This window comes from Wyeomyia smithii, chromosome 2, assembly GCF_029784165.1.
Source record: "Wyeomyia smithii strain HCP4-BCI-WySm-NY-G18 chromosome 2, ASM2978416v1, whole genome shotgun sequence".
In the NCBI taxonomy this organism is placed as follows: Eukaryota; Metazoa; Arthropoda; class Insecta; order Diptera; family Culicidae; genus Wyeomyia; species Wyeomyia smithii.
Genome location: NC_073695.1, coordinates 35,208,472 through 35,231,101, shown reverse-complemented (window position 1 = coordinate 35,231,101; position 22,630 = coordinate 35,208,472). Strand labels below are relative to the sequence as shown.

The window sequence follows — 22,630 nt, the reverse complement described above, 5'->3', positions numbered from 1 at the left end:
CACCCCGGTGATCAAAGTCACCCCAGTTTAAGGTAATCAAAAGTATGATTTTTTTTTTCTCTGTGTGGGCTCATCACTGCGACCAGAGACATTTTGATCTATTGTGATATTGCCCAGGTGTTTTCTGTATTCCGCACTTCATATTATTGGCAGTATCACTATTGAAGTGAATGATATGCTTTTTTTTAAATTTATATCCGTGCTTGTGTGTGAGAGTTTACCCTTACATTTCAAGCTTAATGCTCTACTATACCGAGCCTTTTTTCTATCCAACCAATATTGCCAAATTACAATTGCCTGAACTGAGGCTACACCTAACGTTCCTCTCTGGCCAGGTTTATTCTAAGAGGGACTAATTATGTCAAGAGGAAGGAGTCTTATCGGAACCTCGTTCCTTGTGCCAATATCGCCAATTACAATTCCCTGTAGAGGGTAAATATTTCTGAAATCAGTTTTATTTTAAGAAGGACTTATTTTGTCAAGAGGAAGGAGTCGTATCGAAACCTCGTTCCTCCAGCCAAGACCGCGTCATAATTACAATTCCCTGAAGAGAACTATTATACGTTACTCAGAACAGTTTTATTATAAGAGGGACTTTTTTGTTAGGATGAAAGTCAGCAAGGGTACTATAGAATTCAGCTTGAAGGAAGGGTATGTAGTAGAGAGCCTGAGAATGAACCCATGTTAAAGTCCTTTGACAACCAAATGGCCTGATTCTACTAAGATTCGAACCCACGACCACTCGCTTATCAAAGCGGACTCTGTAATCTTGCGGCTACGAAGCTCTCTTCAAGTAATATGATGATGAAAGTATGATTACTATTCACCATTTCGTTCCTTGGAATGTCCTGTACCTAGTGATGTATAACTCTTTACTGTACGACTACTTCAAGGGAATCAGCAGGCGTTGAAAGAAGCAACAGTCAGTGTTGAGACGGTTTGTTATCTGTCTCTTAGTGATTACATTGAGGTGTTCGGAATTTGAATCAAAGCCGACTTCTGAATTCTCGTTAATTTTATAAACAAACTTGTTTTAATCATTATAAATAGCACCTTATTGCAACAACAATAAAAAAAACAACATGTTAAACCTTTGAGATAGACGAGAAAATTCATTTTTCGTTGATTTTTCAGTGCCAGAAGTTACACCATAGCTTAAGTGTTCGAAATTTGATGCATTACGGTATGCGTAATAACTATGAAAAAAAGTTGAAGAATGCAATTGTAAATTTCACTCAGTTATTGCATTACTTTGACATAATAACATATTTTGATTTGTCTGGTTTTTGTCTCAGCTGTTACCGCTTCATGATGTTCATTCTAGACTCATGTTGTATATGACTCCACCTTTTTTTCAAGTTATGTCATTTTTCCAGTTTCACAAGATGCAAAGAGGTTTTCTTTTGTACGGGCCTGGAAAAAGAACATTTCAGATCTTATCGCGTCGGATAGCAGCAGATACCACCCTCTGTCTTTTTCCGCCTTTTGGTGATGTTTTCAAAACAAATTAAATTATTGGTTGACAAAAGTTTCAACAAATCATTACAAACTTTATTTACTGAAATTCATTAAATTTTGCTAATGACTTGTGAGCTTAGTCTGAATTCGTTTGTAAAAGTATCAAATATTTATCATTAATAAGCATAAGTAATATCCTAAAAATCACGGAAAATATTTCAGGTGGTAAAATGGTAAACAACACTTCTCTCAAAAATCTTCAATATCATCAGGAATTGAAAAAATATATAATTCATTGCAAGCGTATCAACTATTACCACCCAGCAAGTTTCTTAATATCGCATCAATTGCGTTTAAATCATATGTCAAATAAATTCACTTTCAAGTTAATAAAACATGATAAAAATGATAAATTGTAATAACAAAAGGCGAAATACACTAAAGTTGCTTTTTACACGGGCCCAAGCTTTGATATTTTTCCTAGAGAAAGGATATTCAAAATATCATTAATATTCTAGTGTCTCATAGTCAAAAACAATAGTAAAATGGTAAAATAGTCGTTTTTATCATTTAATATTTTAAACGAAAACGATATACATATAATCTCATCGATAATTGGATGAATTTTCAATTCCGTTTGTATGTTGATATGTGCATTTTGCATGAACTTTTTTTATAAGGTAAATGTTAAAAACACAAACAATGCATTAACAGTATTGTTTACAGTCCTCTGAAAAATAATTTCTCAGATGAATAATTTTAATCTTGTGTCGTGTTTGATCTCCCCAAAGAAACAATTCAATTCAATTCAATAAATTTCAAAATCGAGTCGAGTTTTAAAATAGTCTAAATTCACTTTATAAAATATTCACCAGATAAGTCACACTCGACATCACTAAACCCACTCGATTTGACGTCAAGAAGTTCCGGTAGTTCTAGTCAAGACAATGATTGTACCTACATTGGATAGTTTCACCATAGGTCTAAAGAATGCGACCGGCCGGCTACAATCTCAAAGGGTCTCTTTCCTTGTCTTAGACTCGGAAGTTTTAGATTCCTCAAGACAAGGAAGTCTGTCAATAAAAAATTAGAAACAAATCTTCGAACAGCTTTTCCTATTTGCTTCCGCAACGGGACAGCTACTGATTTCGCCGTAGAAACTATTGACCCCAGGCAAAGGATTTGTTGATTCGTCAGCGCGTCTACAGCCATAGGGCTGCAAAAAAACCAATCATAAAATTATTGATTTCGTTCCGTATCGTCTCGGGTTGTGCGTTGTCAAGATGCAATAGTAGGAAAATAATCTGCTCTAATGAACAGGCAAGCATCCCGGGCAATAATGCATATATATCCTTTGTCTTGCGTGTGTGACAAGACATGGAACGAAGCTCTGGTTGTAGTGGGCAACAAGCGCGGTCCCGCAAGCAGAGAGGAAAAAGAAAAAAACTAAAGTACGAATCCTTTCGCCGTATCATATTTTGTGTAATGCTTAATCCGATTTTATCTTGTTACGGAAGGAAAATTGGAAGTATTTTGTTTCCCGCCGTCTGAAAAGGTTTTTTTTCTAGTTGAGTTCATTTTCGACACGATTGAAACCGACACAGAGAGGCTACGAACTATGCGGGAGCGGGTGGCGGTTATTGGCATAATCCACACCGGAAGGATACTTATTTCCGAATTTAATACAAAACAAATATGTTGGTCAGCACGCGGAAAGCGGTACTCAGATGTCTCTCACTCTCCGAGGTGGGTGGAAGTGAGTGCCTGGTGGGCGAACTGTTTTCCACTCTCTTTTTACGTGGCGGGAAAACAGCAACGAGCGCGCCAAAACTGGTTCTTGTTTGGAACGTGGATTAACTCGTACCGAGAATTAGAGGTGTTGTGAACGATACCACAGGGCATACAGTTCGCTCTCCGGGATCAGGCGAAAAAATCACCAGCGCTGACGTTATCACCAGTGGTGCACCAGCCAGCAGAGCGACCGCGAGAACAATAGAGAAGGTGACGGTGCAAGATCAGAAGTGGTGATTGTTGCGCAGTGATTTGCAGCGAAATTTATACAGGCTAATAAGATAGCACAATTTTTACATTCATTTTCATTAAATTAAGTAGTTCTAATCTAATAAAACTCGAAATAAGTAAGTCACATGAAAGCGGTATTGGGAAAAATTAAATAAAAATAAAAATATAATCTATTAGGCATAAATAGACTAAAAGTAGTCTTGGGAAATCTTTGATAGATTAAATCGGTATTCAACCTATGTGAGTAAAATTAATTGAAATTCATTAAAACCCAAATTTATTGATGCACAAAAACAGTTTTTAAATATGATACAAGTTGCATTGGCGCTACGGATCTGTAACGGCATTATCTATCTGCAGGATTCCTCCTGCAAATTTGGGTTTGTACACTATAATTGTAAGCCGAAACGTTTATATCTTTAATTATAAGTAACTCAACCTAAATAAATAATTTGTAGCTTTGATCAGCTCCAGAAGAAGTGGCTGATTTCAATAACTTATATTTCTACAACCCGAACAAGAGGCGAAACTATGGAAAGCTTCAGATACCAGCGCAGCTTTTCACGAATATAGGTGATAACGTGTTAGCAATTGACTATCGATCCGCTTCGATTTTATTTTCGTTTCTTCCATGCAATGCTGCTACTAAAATCCATTAAAATCGACCCTTTACGTTCGGTGTGTGGGTGTTTCCGACGGGAATCAGGTGAGAATTGTTTCGGCAGAGAAACATCGGAGTTTACTGTGGATGTTTCATGGTCATTCATCGTTGAATCATGCGATTAGATCGCGGGGCAGAGCAGACGCCGGGCCAGAGAGAAGATGAACGGAAAAGGATTTAGTGGCGATAGTTGTTTTTTTCCAGTCTTGTTTGTAGTTTGCCGAACTTGTTTGTCTAAGTTACTCTAACGTGGTGGGAGAGATTTTTTCTTCTCTATTTTGTGAACATGCGAACGATGGGTTTTAGTGATCAAAATGGGTAAAAATTTATTCATTTTGCTGAACATATTTTTCAAATTCTGTTATTCATATCAATATAGTTTTTTCATATAACCAAGAGGATTTCTAATTTTAGAATATTACAAATTATTAAAACCCATTCAGACCGAATCCAGTGACACTTCCCCACTGTTCGGATTAACTCATCCACGCCTTTCCAGCGACAACAGCAGCGGCAGTGGGAACTCTGTTTCATGATCCGTAATTCATGTGCGGTACATGCTTCGGACGACGGTTGTCGGTCTCAATGGCATCCGAATCTCGCGAGAGTCCCCCTTCGGCCCCTTCACTCGCTCACTCACTCGCTATGCAAAGTGGGAGAGCGCGCGGGTGGAAAAACGAACGAAAGCATTGGCTAGCAGCAGCAGCAGCAGCAGCAGCAGCAGCAGCGGAAACGAACAGGATTAAAAAGAGTACTTTTGTTTTCATCTGCTTTTCGGGTTCAGATAAATCCTTTTTTATAAAACACGATTCGGCTCTAATTCTAAAAGTTTCGTACGGCGGGACAGGCTTTCCGGTGCTGGGCAGTGTGTGAAATCCAATGTGCACTTGTGTGTGTGGGGGGGGGGGGTGGATTGGAGGCTGGGGTTGGGAGATTGAGATTCGCTTGGCTCTGGTGTATTTTTAATCCTTTATCTTCCCGTTCTCCGGCTTGCTTGGCGTTGGGGAAGGTCCGGACGTTTTTCGGCTTACGTTTACGTTCGGCACTGGGGTTAAGATGGTCTTGCTCGAGATTTTCCCAAGTCGAGCTGTGGATGCATGACACACAGATACAAACCCATACACTCCATCACGTCTCGCAGGCAAAGTAACGTTCGATGCAAAGGATTCAAATTTATTGATTCTGAAATTTTATAACGAAATTCGTTCGAAGCCGTGTGTGTGTCGGTTGGGCAAGGGCAAACAGAACGACTGATGCGGAAGGAAAATCCATTTCTCCATCTTTGCTTAAATCCAAAATCTATAAATTCTATAGAATTTCAGACTTAATCTTATCTGCTTCCGAACGTACCGCAAATCGTGCTTCAGTGGGTAGATAGTGTGGTGTGGTGGAGATTGGTGGTTAGGGGAAGCTGTGATCCTTCATCTTGCTCGAGAGCGCATAACAATGCGGCCACCATACGTCGTCTTCAGTGGCATCGTTCGGTCTCGGTCGGAGACTACCTACTACTCGCATGAATTGTGAGGAAGGATAAGCTTAAGAGTTTCGTTGGAGTACAGCCATCCTGGGTGGTCGACAAGTGAGGGAAAGGGTGGCTCTGCCGGAGAATCTGTGTTAGGATAGAGATAAAGCTTCTTAAAGATTTTTCTTTCGCCACTTTCTGTTGCTCCCCTCTCCGAGCCGAGCGACGACGGACACCCTTCGGATTTGGGAAAGGGATGAAATAAGAAAGGATTTTCTTCATCAGTTCCATCCGCACAAGCTTGCACGGGAGAATCCGAGCGGCGGGATTTGCCAGGTTGTATAAATAAACAGACATAAATCACACGACTAGCAGCGAAATTTTTCCAAGACATTGGAAAATTTCTAATTGGGTGGTGATAAATCAAAATTTTAAGCATTATTTATTTGCGATTTGTTTGCGGCAAGAAGACGCCTCGCAGCCCGTTTCGTGCTTCCCCTCGGTCCAAAACCGAAGGGAAGGACTGAATAAATTGTTATCGTTTACTATTAATTAAGTCGGGAAATTCCCCTTCTGGATTTAGTGACAACGACGACGGTTGGAATCAAGCACGGATCTAACCTTGAATTATCTCTGCGTTGGGTGTTGAGGTTGGGCGCGTGTGAGATGTGATCTCTTCAGCTTCCCCCTTCGGTTGCTGTTCGTTTTCCGCAACTTGTTCCATTCACAAACTTCCAGGTTTAGTGTGACACAAAACAACACAAAACACAGTTCACAGTGCTAACCATCCGTCAAAACGGGGCGACGCGCAGTCGAATGCACTCCGGGTATCGCGGGCACAAACTTCAAGAGGGGTTCCTCTCTAATCGGGAATTCCGCACGCACGCACGCACGCACGCACGCACGCATTCACGAACGCAACTATACCGCACAAGCACTTGTCCGCGGCGGCGGCGGTCCTGCCGCATGCATCCTCACTGTTCGGTAACTTTTCCAAAACAACAGCGGCATCGGATTCGTACTTCGCCCTAGACTCCCGGTTGTCGTCGGTGGCGCGGTGGCTGGCAGACTGTGGCTGTGCCGCTGCTCACGACGACGACGACGAGAAACACAAACAAAGAGTGAGCAAAGCACCACGAGGCGAGAATCTGGATTAGGGATAAAGGCTAACCCGAGTGTGATGGGATGCGGAAAATGGATTATTTTTGTTCAACTCAAAAGAAGCAATCTTCTACCTGAGTTGTTGAAAGCTTGTTGCGTGTCTTGACAAATATTATCACAAAAACTTCGACAATTACGATCGTACAGCTTCCGACCGCTAGGGCCACGTAAATCCCCCGATTCACAAATCCCGACTCGACGGTCTGAAACGCTTCTCGTTCTCGCTCTCACTCTCGCGCGCGCACTTGCGTACCCTACCCGCTCCCGCCAGCCGCTGGCACCGGCGACGACGACCGCGCGAGGCCTCGAGTGTGCCCTAAGAGGAAAGATAAACGGAATGGAATATATCCACACCACGGATGAAAATAATATAAATCCTTTATCCCTAATTCTATCTTCCCGCTTCCCTTGCACGGCGACGGCGGCTGTGTGTATGAAATTCCCGTCGTTTGTCTCTGTCTGCCTGCCTGCCTGTCCGCCTGCCTGGCATGTTACACCACCCCAGGTTGCGTCATTCGAATATACCATCCAAAAACCATTCGGTCGGTCGGTCGCGGGCGCACACACATACCCACACGGACCGATCCGCAGAGCATTTGTACGGCGGAGAAACGAGAAAAAAAACAAAATCTCGCATTCGCATCATCTCGCTTCCATTCCGAACTTGATGGGATTAGAGTAAATCCAGATAAAAGGATAAAGCATTATTTCGTTCCCTGTTTGCTAGTCAGACTAAGGTGTGGAACCCCCCCGCGTCTCTCTTCGGGCCAGCGTTCCGCGCCATGCACGCTTTCCCGGCAAAAATACACTCACTCGGTTCGAAACGCGGAATCAAATAATTTTGATGATGTTTCCATGCCAAATGACCTATCGTCTGAATTAAAGTGTCTTCGATTCAAAGAATTTTCACAGACTTTTTTGTAGAATGATTTTCTAGGACGTATGTAGTGTATACTTTATTTAAATTGTAGTAGTGAACCCTTCACAATAAGAATATTGTTTATAAATTTTGCTTAACCAAGGATGTCTAAGGGTATCTTGCAACACTTCAGGTTTTTTAAACTGCTAGAAGTTTGCTATGTTAAACTATGGTGATAGATGTGAGACGATTTTTCAATGGTTAAAGTTGAGTGCATTTTGCCAGTTGCCGCATTATTGAGGACAATTGTATTTTGATAATAATAAATGATTCTAGTAAACATTATTTCTTATGGAAAATAACTTCATAAATGCGGATGGTCTCAAGTTATTTGGAATGAAGGTTAAGAAATTATTGCGTGTTAACCCCAAGAGAATCATAGAAATTTCATCAATATCAAATCAATATTACACAATTCTCTTTTGGACAGCAGAAAGAATGGATGAATATCGCAGAGAATTACACTAACGAAGATAACTTCCGAATTTAGAATCCAATCTTCATGCTGTCAATGCGTGAATTGCGTTTTTGTCATTCTGAGCTTCATTGTGAGCATTTTTTTGTCCTAATTTTTGATTTTTAGAAACTTCATTTTCGTCATTTTGAGCTAAGTTTGAGATTATTCTCTGTTTCAGTTATTATTGGTCTTTGAAAAGTTTTTTTTTTGTCTTTTTTTCTTAATTCAGCAGTGTTTTCGCCGTTTGGGTCTTGGTTCAAGATCTTTTTGGTGTTTAAAAATGTTCTTCGCCATTTTGAGCATTTTCGTGATCATTTATTTTTTAGTAGTTTGTGGTCTTTGGAACCGCTTTCTCGTAATTTTCTGTTTTTTTCCGTCGTTTCTGGTCCTCCGTAGAGCTTTTCGTTTACTTATTATTACTTTACCACTATTAGTTTTATTATTACTTGGTATCACTTCTGGTCCTTAGAAACGTTTGTTAACTGTCATGAATTCAGTTTCGAAACTAGTTTTTGTCATTGTGAGCTTATAATGGAACCAATTTATTATGTTTAATATGTGTTTTCACAAGTGTTGTTCGCCATTCTAAGCTTAATTTTAAATCATTTTTGGTTCTAATGAATTCTGGGTTTCAAAGCGTTTTTACAGACATTCTGAACTTGAGTTTGGATTATTTTCTATGTAGTCATCTCGAGCGTTATTTTGATTCATCTTTTTAGCCATTTATGGTCTTTAGGAGCAATTTTTCGCCAATTTGAGCCTTATTTAGGTTCAGTTAATGAGTCATACCTGGTCTTGGAAAGCGTTTTTCTTGTTGTGGATGATTTCTTGTGTTTGAAACGTTTTTTTTTTGCTATTATGAGACTAATTCAGAATCATTTTCTTTTCTGGTCACTAAAAATATTATTTTTCGCTATTCTCATAATTATTTTGGTATTTTTTTATTTTTAATCACTTATTATTCTCAAAAAAGCATTGCACCACTCTGAGCAGAATTAACTAAGGACCATTCACTCTAAGATTCTCTAAGCTGAATTTGAGAATAATTTCTATTATGATCAGGGCTCTACATTTTCGAAACAAAACAATGAAACTGATATACTCGCGCTGTCATTTTGTCTCGAACAGTTTCATTTTCACCTCACACTTAATTTATCTCGGCGAACTTCCCAACAGCTGATCGATCTCGGCAAAGCTTTTCACAAATGTCAGCAATATATTTCAACGAACATTCATCAAATATGTCGATCTAGCGGGAACCAGCAAGTATTGACATCTCTTCTACCGAAGTTCTTGAAAATTCTGCCGAAAACTTGTAAAACATTTCGCTGAATTTATCAGCTGTTGAGTTCACGGTATTAGATTCTAAGTGTGTTGATTTTCTCCGGCTACTGTCAATGAATCACTTCTTTCTCTCTTTTCCGTCTGTTGTTCATCGGATCGTTTCAAATGAAACTAATAACTATTTCAATCGACGCAGAGAGTGACGGAGATCTCTGACTCTTTCCTTTCATTCAGCGTCTCAATTGAAATTAGCACCGCATCGCGTCGTTTGATGGTAGTTTTCTAATACCGAAAGCCGTAGTTAGAACGGCTATGGCACCCAAACAATACGTTACGCAAGTTCCGATCAACATTTCCACCATATATATACGAAGTGCTCGAAAATGATACAAAAGCTTTAATTGAAAACGACGGGTCAAAGCGTCACTATAACCTGATAATTGTCAAATGAAAATGACTTTGTCAGGCTCTGATTATGATTGTTTCTGATTTTAAGAAGCGTTTTTTTACCACTACATTGGATATTTCCAGTGTTTAGAAACGTTTAATCACTATCCAAATTTTAATATTGTAAGCGTTTTGATGAACTCGAAAAAAGTCACTGGTCACATTGAACTTGAACAATTTTTTATTTACAGTTTTTATTTGTAATGTTGATCATAGATTTTCATGAATTTATGGTTGTTGCTGGATGATCACTAATACCTTACAAACATCCCAAATTGTATTCTGAGCTAAAAAAAAAACATGCGTCTTGAAATAGTGCAGAAAAGTTTTTAAAGGTCGGAAATACTTACAATATTTATCTACACTTGATATTAAAACGGCAAACCAAAACGTGTCCAAATGTTATCCCAGATAGACCTCAGAATAGTTTGAAATCGTTTTTGGAGTTAAAAAGAAAATGATCTCGATCTAAGCTTAGAGCAGCGAAAAAACATGGATAGAGAGAAGGTCAAAAAAGAAAAAAAAACCGCAAACAGAACCTCGGAGAAGTGAAAAATCACAAGGGTTATGTAGAAAACTACGACTGCAAGGTTGACGTAGAACTACATAAGGCTTTTTATTGCATTCGAGACTAGAAATAGACGCCTGAAACCGATTTCCGGACACCTGAAGTCAACGACTGGAATTTCAAAATGGCATCTGGACTTAAGTTCCGCTCTCTAGGCACCATTCTGGTTCTAGAAATACCTTTCAATATTTTTGAACCATAAGTCGCCATTTTGGTCTTCAAAATGGTGTCTGAGGCTGATTTCCGAACTCTGTGCTTCATTCTTGTTCAGAAAACGAAATTTGCATTCCAAATTAGGCTCTACCTTTTTATACATAGTTAGCATCATGAAAATAAAATTTACCCCAATCCCACCGTCACCGGTTTTTGGAGCAGTCCACCAAATATGGTAAATTTAGCTATAGTGAACCCCTTTTTATAGAGCACCACCCGCCGGATTAATCCGTTCCCGGCGGCATGATGAAACTTTTCAGTATGGTTAGAGAACAGATTTATCTTTAATAAACAATACAGGTTGTGTCAATTGTTCATGTAGATGATGAGTAACAAGAATTTGAAGTTCATTCTTTGAGGTAACCTGATTTCTCTCCGCCTGATAAACGTAAACTAAATTTATGCAAACCTCGAATGGTTTCAAGAAATCTTCCACCAGGAAACATCTTATCCAGTCAATCTGCATCAGAATCACGAGAAATATTTGTCAAAATTTCCAGTTTATATCAAGAGAATAAACAGTTTCTCGACAGGGTGCTCCACGGAAGGAAGTGGTTCATTCAAGATAGTTTTAGCTTCTATGAAATTTGACCTAAGAGAGAAAAAATAAAACGCTTTGAAATGTCAGATCGCTTTGCAAGAAAAAGCTTCCAGAGACCAACAAAGGTAAGCAAAATTATGCTCAGAGCAGCGGAAAAACTCTTCCAAAGACTGGATGTGTTTTTCGCTAGGTTGTATTAGAGTAAATCAACCTATAGTGGACCACTTTTCCATAGTGGATCACCCACCAGATTAAATTAATTTATGCGAATTTTGAAAGATTTTCCGAAAACTTTAATCGGGGATATATTATCCAGCAAATCAACATCAGAATCACGAGAAACATTTATAGAATAAATTAACATACAGTGGACCCCTTTTCTGTAGTGGTCCATTCGCCAGATTAAATAAATTTATGCGGAAACTGACAGGAATTACAGAAAAAAGATCCACTATAGGATAATTTACAAAATTTTTAGAAAACTACCATCAATAAAAGCTTAACAAGATAGGGTAAATTAACCTACTAACCTACTACTATAATGGACTCGACAGATTAAGGTGAAACGGTGTTGAAGTCACAAACGACAGTATCCAAGCCACTACTTCGAATTTTCAAAGGTTCACGACTCGGAAATAGATAATGCGTTCCCTGTGAAAACACTACTTTATGTTTGCTTCGCCGCAGCAAACATAAAATAGCAATTTCACTGGTGACGTATTAATTGTTACCGAGTCTTGTATCGTTGAAAATTCGAAGTGGAGGCTCGATGTGGCCATTTGTGGCTTCAACACCGTTTCGCCTTAACTTAAGTTCTCTTTGGATAAGTCGGAATTTACAAACGATTCTCATGATACTGATGCAGATTGGCTGGACAAGATGTTTTCCAATAAAAGTCGAATATTCGCAAAAATTGAGTTAATCTGGCGAGACGTCCACTATAAGAAAGAGGTCCACTAAAGGTTCATTTATCCATTATCAAATTTGGCCCCTAGAGGGAAAAGATACAACGCTTAGAAATGTCAGCCCACTACGCAATAAAAAGCTTCTAAAGGCAAAGAAACGGAAAAGATAATGTGAAAAATTTAACTAAAAACAACAAAGAAGCACTTTCAAAGACAAGAGTAAATTATTTTATGTGGACCACTCGCCAGATTAACTCAATTTATGCGAAAAGTTGAGGGATTTCCAGAAAACTCCCTTAGGGAAACATCTCATCCAGCCAATAGGCATAAGATTGTTTATTGAACCACCCTAACGAAAAACTATTCATTATTTTCATAATAATTGTAATTTACAAATGTTTCTTGTGATTTTAATAACGATTAGCTAGATGTTTCTCGATTAATTGGGTTAATCTAACCGGTGGTCCCCTAAAGAACGTGGTCGATCCAAATTAGTTTTAACCATAGCTTCTAGAAGCCAACGAAGAGAAAAGATGAAGTAAAAAAAAATGTGAGGCTCAAAACGGCAAAAAAATAACACGCGGGATTGTATCATCTGTGAGCTACTTCAATATATTATAATCAAAAGTTTCTATTATTTCTTGAGCTTAAAAATAAATACTGAAAAATTGTGAACACACTGAAACACTCCCCTTCCTACGAGTTTGGAGGTGGAGATAGACAGAAAACAAAATGTGTTAAACTCTCCTCGTTTATACGTAAGGGTATCGAATGTCTTCGGCAGGTTTTCTGCAGCAATCTTATGCAGAAACCTACCGAAGAAAACCACAGCCGAAGACGTTCGATACCCTATGTAAAATCCTAAAGTACGGTTCGATAAAACGTACCTGGTTCATAATAGGTTCCAGGAATGACCAAATTAGAAAGATGCTCAAATTGAGCTCAGAACTGCGGAACAACACTAAAGGGCTAAAGAAGTTAGGGTAAATTAATCTATAGTGGAGTCCTTCTCTATAGTGGACCACCCGCAGATTAACTCAATTTATGTGAAAACTTGAGGGATTTTCAGAAAACTTTCATCGGGAAACATTTTGTTCATCCAGTCTACCCAACTTTTATAAATTCCGGTTGATGTCAATAGAAATTGAGTTCTAACGGGTGGTCCACTATAGGTTTATTAAGTAAAATGGGCCACTATAGTTTACTTTAATCTGTATACGAAAATATCGCAAAATCAGGTTCTAACTCAGACGAACAAAAATTCATCAGTAGACAGTAAAAATTATAGACATCATGAAAGCAAAATCTCGAATTTGAAACAGCTAACAAAATCTTATGGAGGCCAGAAAAGACGAAAAAAAAATCAATTTTAGCTCAGATTCGCAATGAAACTTGTTTAAAGGACAAAACTCCTAAATAAGAAAATAATTACAAATTATTCCCAAAATGGCTGTATAACAAGGTTTCCGAATTTGGGTAATAAATTAAGATACAAATCACCCGAAAATATCACAGAGATGATAAACAGACAGTGAAACGCCACAAAACATACAATAATCACTTAAAAATAATAGCCTATTAAAAAGAAAAGAAAAACTGGAAGGAAAGGGTCCAAAATAAGTTAGAAAGCCACAAAAGCAACAAACTAATGGCAGAAGAGAAACAATACTGATGTGAAAATGTCACGAACATACCCAAAATTTGAAAAAATACACAATCGACACAAAAATGACGAAAAAATGTATAGAAGATAATGTAAACCAACGTGAAAGTTTTACAAAAAATCGCTGACTTGTACAAAAATAATGAAAAATATTATGAATATAACACAGAAAGATACTTGAAACTAGTTGACCATCTTCAGTGTACAACAACTCAGTAACTAATGCTTTGTTTAGATCGATAACGGCTTCAGCTAGGTCCTTACGGCCTTTCGGTTAAGGAAGGAGGTTGTAAGGATAGAAGTGTGACAGTCGTTGCTGTCGGAGACCAAATTTACCTCTGCATCTCCACGACTGCGACGGAAAGGAAGGGTTGTGTCATCGTGGTAAGTGACTGAGTCGAACAGTATAACGCGCGAAATTCACTCATAACGAACTAACGTATCTTTTTGTCAAACCCCGCGGGTCTATACGAGCGGCGTGCGCCAAAACCATTAGAAACCAAATGTGTCAATATTTGTCGAATAACTTAAAAATAACTAAAAACACATTGAAATTTTACAATACGGCGTGAAAGATGACATGGAAATGACAAATACATCTGAAGCATGATACGGACACTGAACGAAATGAATGCAAAAATGGTAAAAAAGAACACCATGATGAGGAATATATTCAACAAACAATTCAAAATTCAACACAAAAATGTGATAAAAATGGAACAAAACCTACAGTATACAAATAATAGAAAAATATCACAAAGATGATTGACCAGAAGAGGTAAGAGTATAAAACTAAAATGAAGTAAGAAACGTTACAAAATTACTTAAAAAACATTTTAGTTGTGAAATGAAAATGATACAGACAGCATCAAAAAAGCGTCAGAGATACAGCAAAAAAACACAAAGTGACAAAACATTATTATACAGAAAAAACTCAACATTGGCCCATAAATATCGAAAAAAAATGACACAACGAGTATGGTAACTTGTAAGTGAGAATTGCATTGGGTGAACTTAAAAACACCAATAATAAAAGTGAGCACAAAACGGGCAGGCCGCAAAAATGATACGAAGATGAACCAAAAGAGCACATAGAACAACTCAAAATACCAAAGAAAGGTGAATAAAAATAACTTGAAAATACATAAAATTCGCTGGTATAAAAGACCTAAAGAGACAGAAAATGATGTAAAAAAACGTGTACGTGGGTCAAATCGCAAAAATACAAAAATGTTGCAAAAATTGAACAAAAACAATAGATTAGTTACAGATAAACATTAAAGCACTAGAATTTAAAAGCAATGGTATAAAAGACAATATAAAAATTGTACTAAACTAGCGCGAGATTGTACAGAAATGGATAGAAAACGACAGCAATATGCTGCAAAACTATAAAAAATGACACAAAGCATATTCAAAAATGCACAAAAACGATATGAAAATCATGCAAAACTGGTACAATCATAGTAGAGATCAAGAACAGAACTTTCGGAAAAATACAAAAAAATATAAAATAAAAAATACTACAAATAGTCACCAAAAATTACACTATCATAACATAGATATGACAAAGAAATTACGAAAAGTTATAGAAATGTTACAAATAATACAAATACCACCTGATCAAAATATAATAAACATGACAGAATAGGGAGAAATGCCAGAAATTGTCAAAAAAGACAAAGGAGGACATAAATAACACAACAGTCAATCAAAAATTATTATCAAGGCATAATTCGACATGGAGTAACACAACTGATAGTTGAACATTAGAAAATAAAAATTTGTGTTCATTTTGCATTGAAGGTAACTTTTTCTAGCATTTTTTCACGATTTGTGTGTTTTTTTTTCTGTGCTTTTTTGTGCCGTTTCCATATTATTCTCATGATACACGTAATTCTGTAATTTTTTTTATTAGTTTTCTACCACTTATATGTCAATTTTTGCGCCATTTCCGCATATTTTGTGGTAGTTACAGTTTTTCAGAGAATGTGTGTTTTTCTGCCTTTTCTAAGTTACTCACGTGAAAGTTTTGCATTCTGCTACTTTTTATTACTTTTTACGACTTAGTGCATAATTTTTGGAATTTTCTTGTTACTTTTCATCTCTGCTGTCATCATGCTGTTATCGCAGTAATTTTATGTTCAAATTAAAATGTGTGTAATGCTTACAAATTTTTTTTATTTTTTTGTCATGTGTCAATTGTGTCAATTATGAATTATTTCTTCCATTTTTTGTCATTTGTGAGATATTTTTTGCTGCCATTTTGTGTTACTATTGCTTTTATTATGAGGTTTTTGTACGTCCTAATTTATTTTTGTATTATTTTTGCAGCTTTTTATTAGTAATTTTTGTACCATTTTTGCTACATTTTGAAGCTTTTAGGTTCTACTTTCATGTTATTGTTTCGTGTTATGCTAAAGATTTTTTAGTGCCATTCGTACCATCTCCTCATAATTTGTTAGTAGTTTTGTGAAATTTTGTTGTACGAACCATTTTTTTCAATCCATTTTTATCACGTAGATGTATTTTATGCCGAATTTATATTTATATTAGTTTTTTATGATTAAACTTACATGTTTGCATCATTGATACATTTTCTCTACGCCATTTTTAAATATTTTTTTGTCGTTTTGTACCATTTTTGCTTCATTATCTAATTTATTTAATGTCATGTCATGTTCAGGATTATAAATTTCACTCTTGACAGCAAAAAGATTTCCCAACTAATTCAGCGGTTATCGCCGTGAATGTGAAGTTTTGAGCTAGTCATCCTCAATGGACCAAACGTTTATGTAATCGTATCGTCGATGCTGAAGAATCACGAAAAGCTTAGCAAAAAGGCATATTTTAAGCTTTTTGATTGTAAATATTCAATAGAATCATTCAAATACAGTGATTTATAAAAAAAAATAATTGAGTTAGAAAAAATACATTCAAATTTGGACTCTGAAACATTATCCTTCTTTTGTCCATCTTCAGTTATTTTTACGAAAAATTTTGTTTTAACTACAAATTTCCACGTAATAAAATTGAAAAATGTTTGGAGTTGTTTTTCAATCCAAGTTTTAGAAATATACAATTTGTTTTGTTCTCAAAAAAGCTTCTTTTTTTTAAAGTTATTTTACAAAGCTTTTTATTAGTTCTTAGATAGTTCTTCTAACCAACCAAAGGTTTCTGAACCATAGTATTTTGAGCAGAGTATAGGCTGCAATGAATACGAACTCTAAGCAAATAACTATTGAGCTTAAATAATTCCCGCACTCGCGAAAAATATTCACTTCACTAGACCAAATACGTATGCAACGTTTCAATCGAATCAAAAATGGTCTGCGTACTTTTAGCTCACTCTGGCTGGAAACGCTCTTGACGTACCATCTAGCATCGCCGTTCCTTTGCGCTGCCGGATGATTATTGTGATCAATCTCGCAGTTTTAGCAGCTCGCAAAATCGATTAAATGGAGCCGCGTTCTGCAAGCTAATCTCGACGGTCGTTCCCAAGTGGCGGATTAGGACTTAGGACTCCACACACATCCGTCCACATTGATCCGATTGCGATGTTATCATCCCTCGCACAGCTTCACAATTCCGCTAAGCAACCGATGGTGGTGGTGGCGGTGGCGGCAGCGAGGATGAGTGATTTGTTGTCGTCCTTTCGAATTTCAGCGATTGTTTGTGTATAAATTAGGGATGTGTGAGTTTGGGATGGGATGGGATGGGATAAGGGTTTGGGGTGGATAGCAATGATTGCACACCGCATCCGTTGTGTGTCAGCCGATGATAAAGAGTTGCCTGTCGGTGTTAGTGCACTCGCTCGTTCACTCGCTTGCCTAGCTTGGGAAGGATTATTTTTATTATGGATATTCAGGGATGAGAATAAGACACAAATGAGGAGGAGTGATTGGAGCACCGGAATGGTTTACACGTGGTTTCCAACTCGCAAACGTGCTCGCCGCGACCGAAGGAACGAAGGAACGATTTCACCGTCTTCGCAGCACCGTCTGAAGTCGAGTCAGTGCTCTTCAGCCGGTACACGGTTTGGTCCCGAAGTAAGAACGGAAGAAAGGAAGGATAATACCATGGATTAACTTGACTGTATGTATTGGGATCAGCTTGCTTGCTGCGAGGGCGAGAATGGAAATACGAGTAGATGGAACGGAGCGTGAGTGTGTGTGTGAGTTTGGGTAAGGTTTTAACCAGAACTGAGCGAGGGTGGAATCGCCAGTGGACGATGAAAGGGTAGGCGATGCGGGGCGAGCTTTTCGTGATGTTACGTCTTCTAGAGTTTATGTGATTTCGGATTAAGGAAATCCTGCAAGAAAAGGGATTTACACGATGAAGAATGAGTTGGGACAGGAGTTGGACTGGGGACGGAAACAAAATCGATATTTCTGATTGTGCCCAGTTTCGGTTCAGCATTAACATCTTCTAGGAATAATATTCTTCCACCTCGTGCATCATTTTCGAACGGTGGAAATCTTTCTTGAACTTTTTTTCTTGAAACAGAACGCAAAGCCGATGACATTTTTCGCGAACCGCGCACCCATCAGACTGCCGATGTTTAATTCTAAAAAACTTTCGAACATCTATAATTCAACCGGGATTGAACTCAATGTATCACCGGTGCCACACCGTACGGTTCCGAATGCAGAAGCTACATCGCTAAGCTGCACCAGCAATGACAACGACGAAACTTCCTGATCCTAGCCGCGGCGGCAATGACTGGTATAACACTGGCGCGAAATTGGGCCTATTCTGCAGTGCGAACCTTGTTGAGCCTTGTTCGTTTCGGTTTTTAGCGCCAACTCTCTTCATTCAGCCGGACTCGGTTCGCTGTGGTTCGCGGAAAAATCATACTAAAGAAGCGCAAAAAAAAAATCAGCCCCAGGCAAAGGCTTCTTCCACTGTCGTCGTCGAATGGCTGCCGGACCAGCTTCATTTTGTAGGCTAGAAGTTTATACATAAATAAAAAGACGAAATCCGTTTTCATCCGTGCGGATGTGAGAGCAGCCTCACGAAGAATGGCGACACTGACAGGACGATCCCAGTCCCCCAGGCGCGTACGTTCATCAATTCCCGATTTGCCTCCAACAATCCGAAACTTTTGTCCGGAGGACTAGTTTCTGATAATCCCGATTCGACCTGCCGGGGCTGCCTTCAGGCTCTTTTTCGGACACCGCACACGGCCGGTCAAATCCGAAAGGGATTAAGGATCTATTTTACTTTTTTATCACGGCACTACCATGCTGTGGCTATTTTTCCACGCGAGCGAACCGTCGGAAACACATGTCGGTGCGAATCTATGAATTGAGAGCAAATCGTTCTTTCCAGCGAAAACGGAAAGCTCACACCGACGGATCAACGGAGGCAGGCAACTGTATCACTCTTGCTTTATCCTTGTTTGTTGTTTTCATCCAAACACCCCAACGTAAACATCGACACTCAGGGTTCTCTTTCTCACACGGCATTTCTCCCTTTCTCACTCTCTGTGTGTTTCCTTTACATCGGTTACAACAAGGATACTCCACCATCAATGGTTCAGGCTTACACGCGGCAAGTGAGAAGCGCGAAAGCGCGCGTGTTGAAGAAGCAAACACAAACCCTGTTTACCCTGCCTTTCGGGTCATCGCTACATCCTGTTAACAGTGCATTTTGTTGCACCAGCAGTCCCCGATGCAGATCAGTCGGCTTGGCCCGACGAAGGATTTCTTTGTCTTCAGGTTTCGATCCTGCCTAGCTGATAGTTGCAAAAAGATTATCAGTACCAAAGCCTTGACGGTATCGTTAAATAGTACATTTATTACGATTAAAATAATATAAGACCAAGATTACTTCTCTATGGTACGGAGAAAATGGTGAACATGTGGCAAAATGTCATTTCGGTTGCTTTACAATTACTGGCTTAGCAATCATTCTAGACACTTTGTTGTGTGATTATGTGATTTTTTTATGCTGGCAAACTGGAGAATTAATTAATTTACACAGAAATCCAAAACGGATATCATGTTGGCAGATACAAATCATTGCCCGATATGAATTTAAAATTTGAAACTTTTTTTCATAATTTTGTTTTAGCCATCATACACATTTTCGGACGGTTTCGGCCCTACCCAAGAATCAATTCCTATTTTAAATTTCATTGCACTTTTGAAATGTCTTCGGATAATTTTGAGCTTTATTTAGGATTTGGATTTTAAACGCTTGTCCCAACAGTTTGCAATCAAATTTAGGATTGTTTATAGTTTTGATCAATTCCTACATTGGTTTTCTCTAAACTTAAACAAACTATTTTGAATAATTTTAAACTTTATTTGAGGTCTGGAGCTTAGAGGCGTTTTTGCACGATTTAAGATCAAATTTAGGATCATTCATGGTCTTTTTCGACTCTGGTTTTACTCTCTTGTTTCAAATTTAATTTGAAAATTTCAATCGGGAAATAATAATTTCTAGACTATTGAATGTTTTTTAGAATATTTTTTCTTATTGGTTTTAGAATTTTGTTGGTGATTTGAAATTCAAGCTAAATTTGGGATAATGACCAAAACTGGCGATCACAACTTTGTAATCACTGCGATTCTAAATATTATGATATCCAAGTCTCTGCTATTTATGCCGCACTTCTTAATAAGCAATACCACTATTGAAAGTGAACGATATGCTTACATTTTATTCATGCTTGTGTGTATGTGCTATATAGTCATTTCTTCATTTAAGGCAGCTTTATTTTTATTTTTGTTACGTTATTTCGAAACAATTTTTTTTTATTTGTGCAAGAATGTTAATGGTCACTCGAAGATGCGTGAAAATCTATCTATCATAACCTATCAGTATTTTTAAAACATTCTTATGCCAATGTACAATTTTCAATAAGCAAAAAAAAAAAAAAGAATTTAATTGGTGCAAGACTGTTGATGGTTACTCAAAAATGCGCGAAAATTTATTTCCCAACTCTTATCAGTATTACTAAACCTTTCTTATACCCAATTCAACAAGCAAAAAAAAATTTTTAAATTGATGCAAGACTGTGACTGTGTACTGAAGGATGCGGTTTTTTAAAACCTTTCTTATGCCCATTTAGGACAATTTTCAATTGTTTCCACTGGTTTCAAAACAGTCTACAAGCATTTTTTTGAAGTAATTTATACCTCAAAAACAGTTGTTGTATCATTCATTTTGAATTTCAATACATCTCAAAAAGTTACGTTATATCGAGGTAAAAGTTACGTCAAATCGAGGCTAACTTATATCGAGGCTGCCTTATATCGAGGTATGACTGTATCAGCCTCGTTCCTCCTGCTTAGTATCACAGATTTTTGGTACTCTGGAGACACTTCAACGATTTGTCTTTCTGGTCAGTTTATCATTATCAAACTGTTTTTTTTTTTTTTGATTTTTGACCTCTTACCTTCTCCCACTTGGTTCTTATAGTCACGCTAGCAAAATAAAATAATGCGAAGTGCTTCTCGGAAATCTTTTTTTTTTCAGTTTTTTTATTTGGGAAAAAATCAGCATTCTACATTCACACGAGAAAAATCTTTAGAAGTCATAACGGAAGTTACTGAAAACTAGAAATAAATGAGAGAATATTATACTAAAAGATTTCAAATATCTTCTGAATGATACCCTTTTTACCCGAAATCATTTTTCAAGAGTAGTCACACTTTTAATAAATGTTTTGACATTATTTTAATAGACTAGAAATTTCCAGGAATCAATGATTGAAACCAGCTCTGGAAAAGAAGGTTAGAAAGTTAGCAGGCTCTGCTTTGTACCATATACTCCTGAATAAATCAACAAATATTACCAATTTTCACCATAGTTATTCATTACTTCTTCCAGATAAGGTGTATGGATTTTCAGCGATGATGTAATTTGTGTAATTTTAAACACTTTACTTGTGATGTGGAACTACGCATTTCGGCAAGTTTTTAAGGGAAGATGTAGCAACTTATAACTTTTGTCCTGTTTTAAAAGGCTATAGCTCGGTTAATTTTCGACGGATTGCTTTCGTTTTTACAGCAATGCACACTGGGAAAAATGAACCCAAATTCCCACTAATTAGAAGCCGCTGGGCTGGCAACCTGAAATATAGCATTTCTTTATGTAAAATTGGTCAATAAATCGATTGGTTATGGTTTCATTTTGTGCAGTGCACGAAAAATAGTCTGTTTTGCCCTTTTTACCCTATTTTTGCGTATTTTTGGAAATATAGACCTTTTCCGTATCCTGCACAGGATGAAACCATCACCAATCGATTTATTGACCAATTTTACATAAGAAATGCTATATTCCAGGTTGCCAGCCCAGCAGCTTTTATTTAGTGGGAATTTGGGTTATTTTTTTCCCAGTATGCAATGGGTTGAATAATTATTAACGCCGGTGGACTCGTAATGTGAGCGTAGAATTGTGTTTTGATGGCGCTAAATATTATTTTGAACGCTGATTCCGAACATACAGAACTAAAATTAAAACCCACTGACATCTTCTTCTTACTTCTCACTTCTTACCTCTTACTTCTTACTTCTTACTTCTTACTTCTTACTTCTTACTTCTTACTTCTTACTTCTTACTTCTTACTTCTTACTTCTTACTTCTTACTTCTTACTTCTTACTTCTTACTTCTTACTTCTTACTTCTTACTTCTTACTTCTTACTTCTTACTTCTTTCTACTTACTGTGTAGATTTCACTTTTACTTTTTACTTTTTACATTTTACTTTTTACTTTTTACTTTTTAATTTTTACCTTATACTTTTTACTTTTTACTTTTTACTTTTTATTTTTTACTTTTTACTTTTTACTTTTTACTTGTTACTTTTTACTTTTTACTTTTTACTTTTTACTTTTTACCTTTTACTTTTTACTTTCTA

The 22,630-nt window shown here is 37.4% G+C and overlaps 1 protein-coding gene across 1 annotated transcript in view; it reads right to left on the bottom strand.

Annotated features, from left to right (window-relative positions):
- The window catches only part of LOC129724397 (uncharacterized), a 264,826-nt gene that overhangs the window by 86,804 nt on the left and 155,392 nt on the right, over positions 1–22,630 (bottom strand). The gene's annotated exons all lie outside the window — the stretch shown is intronic.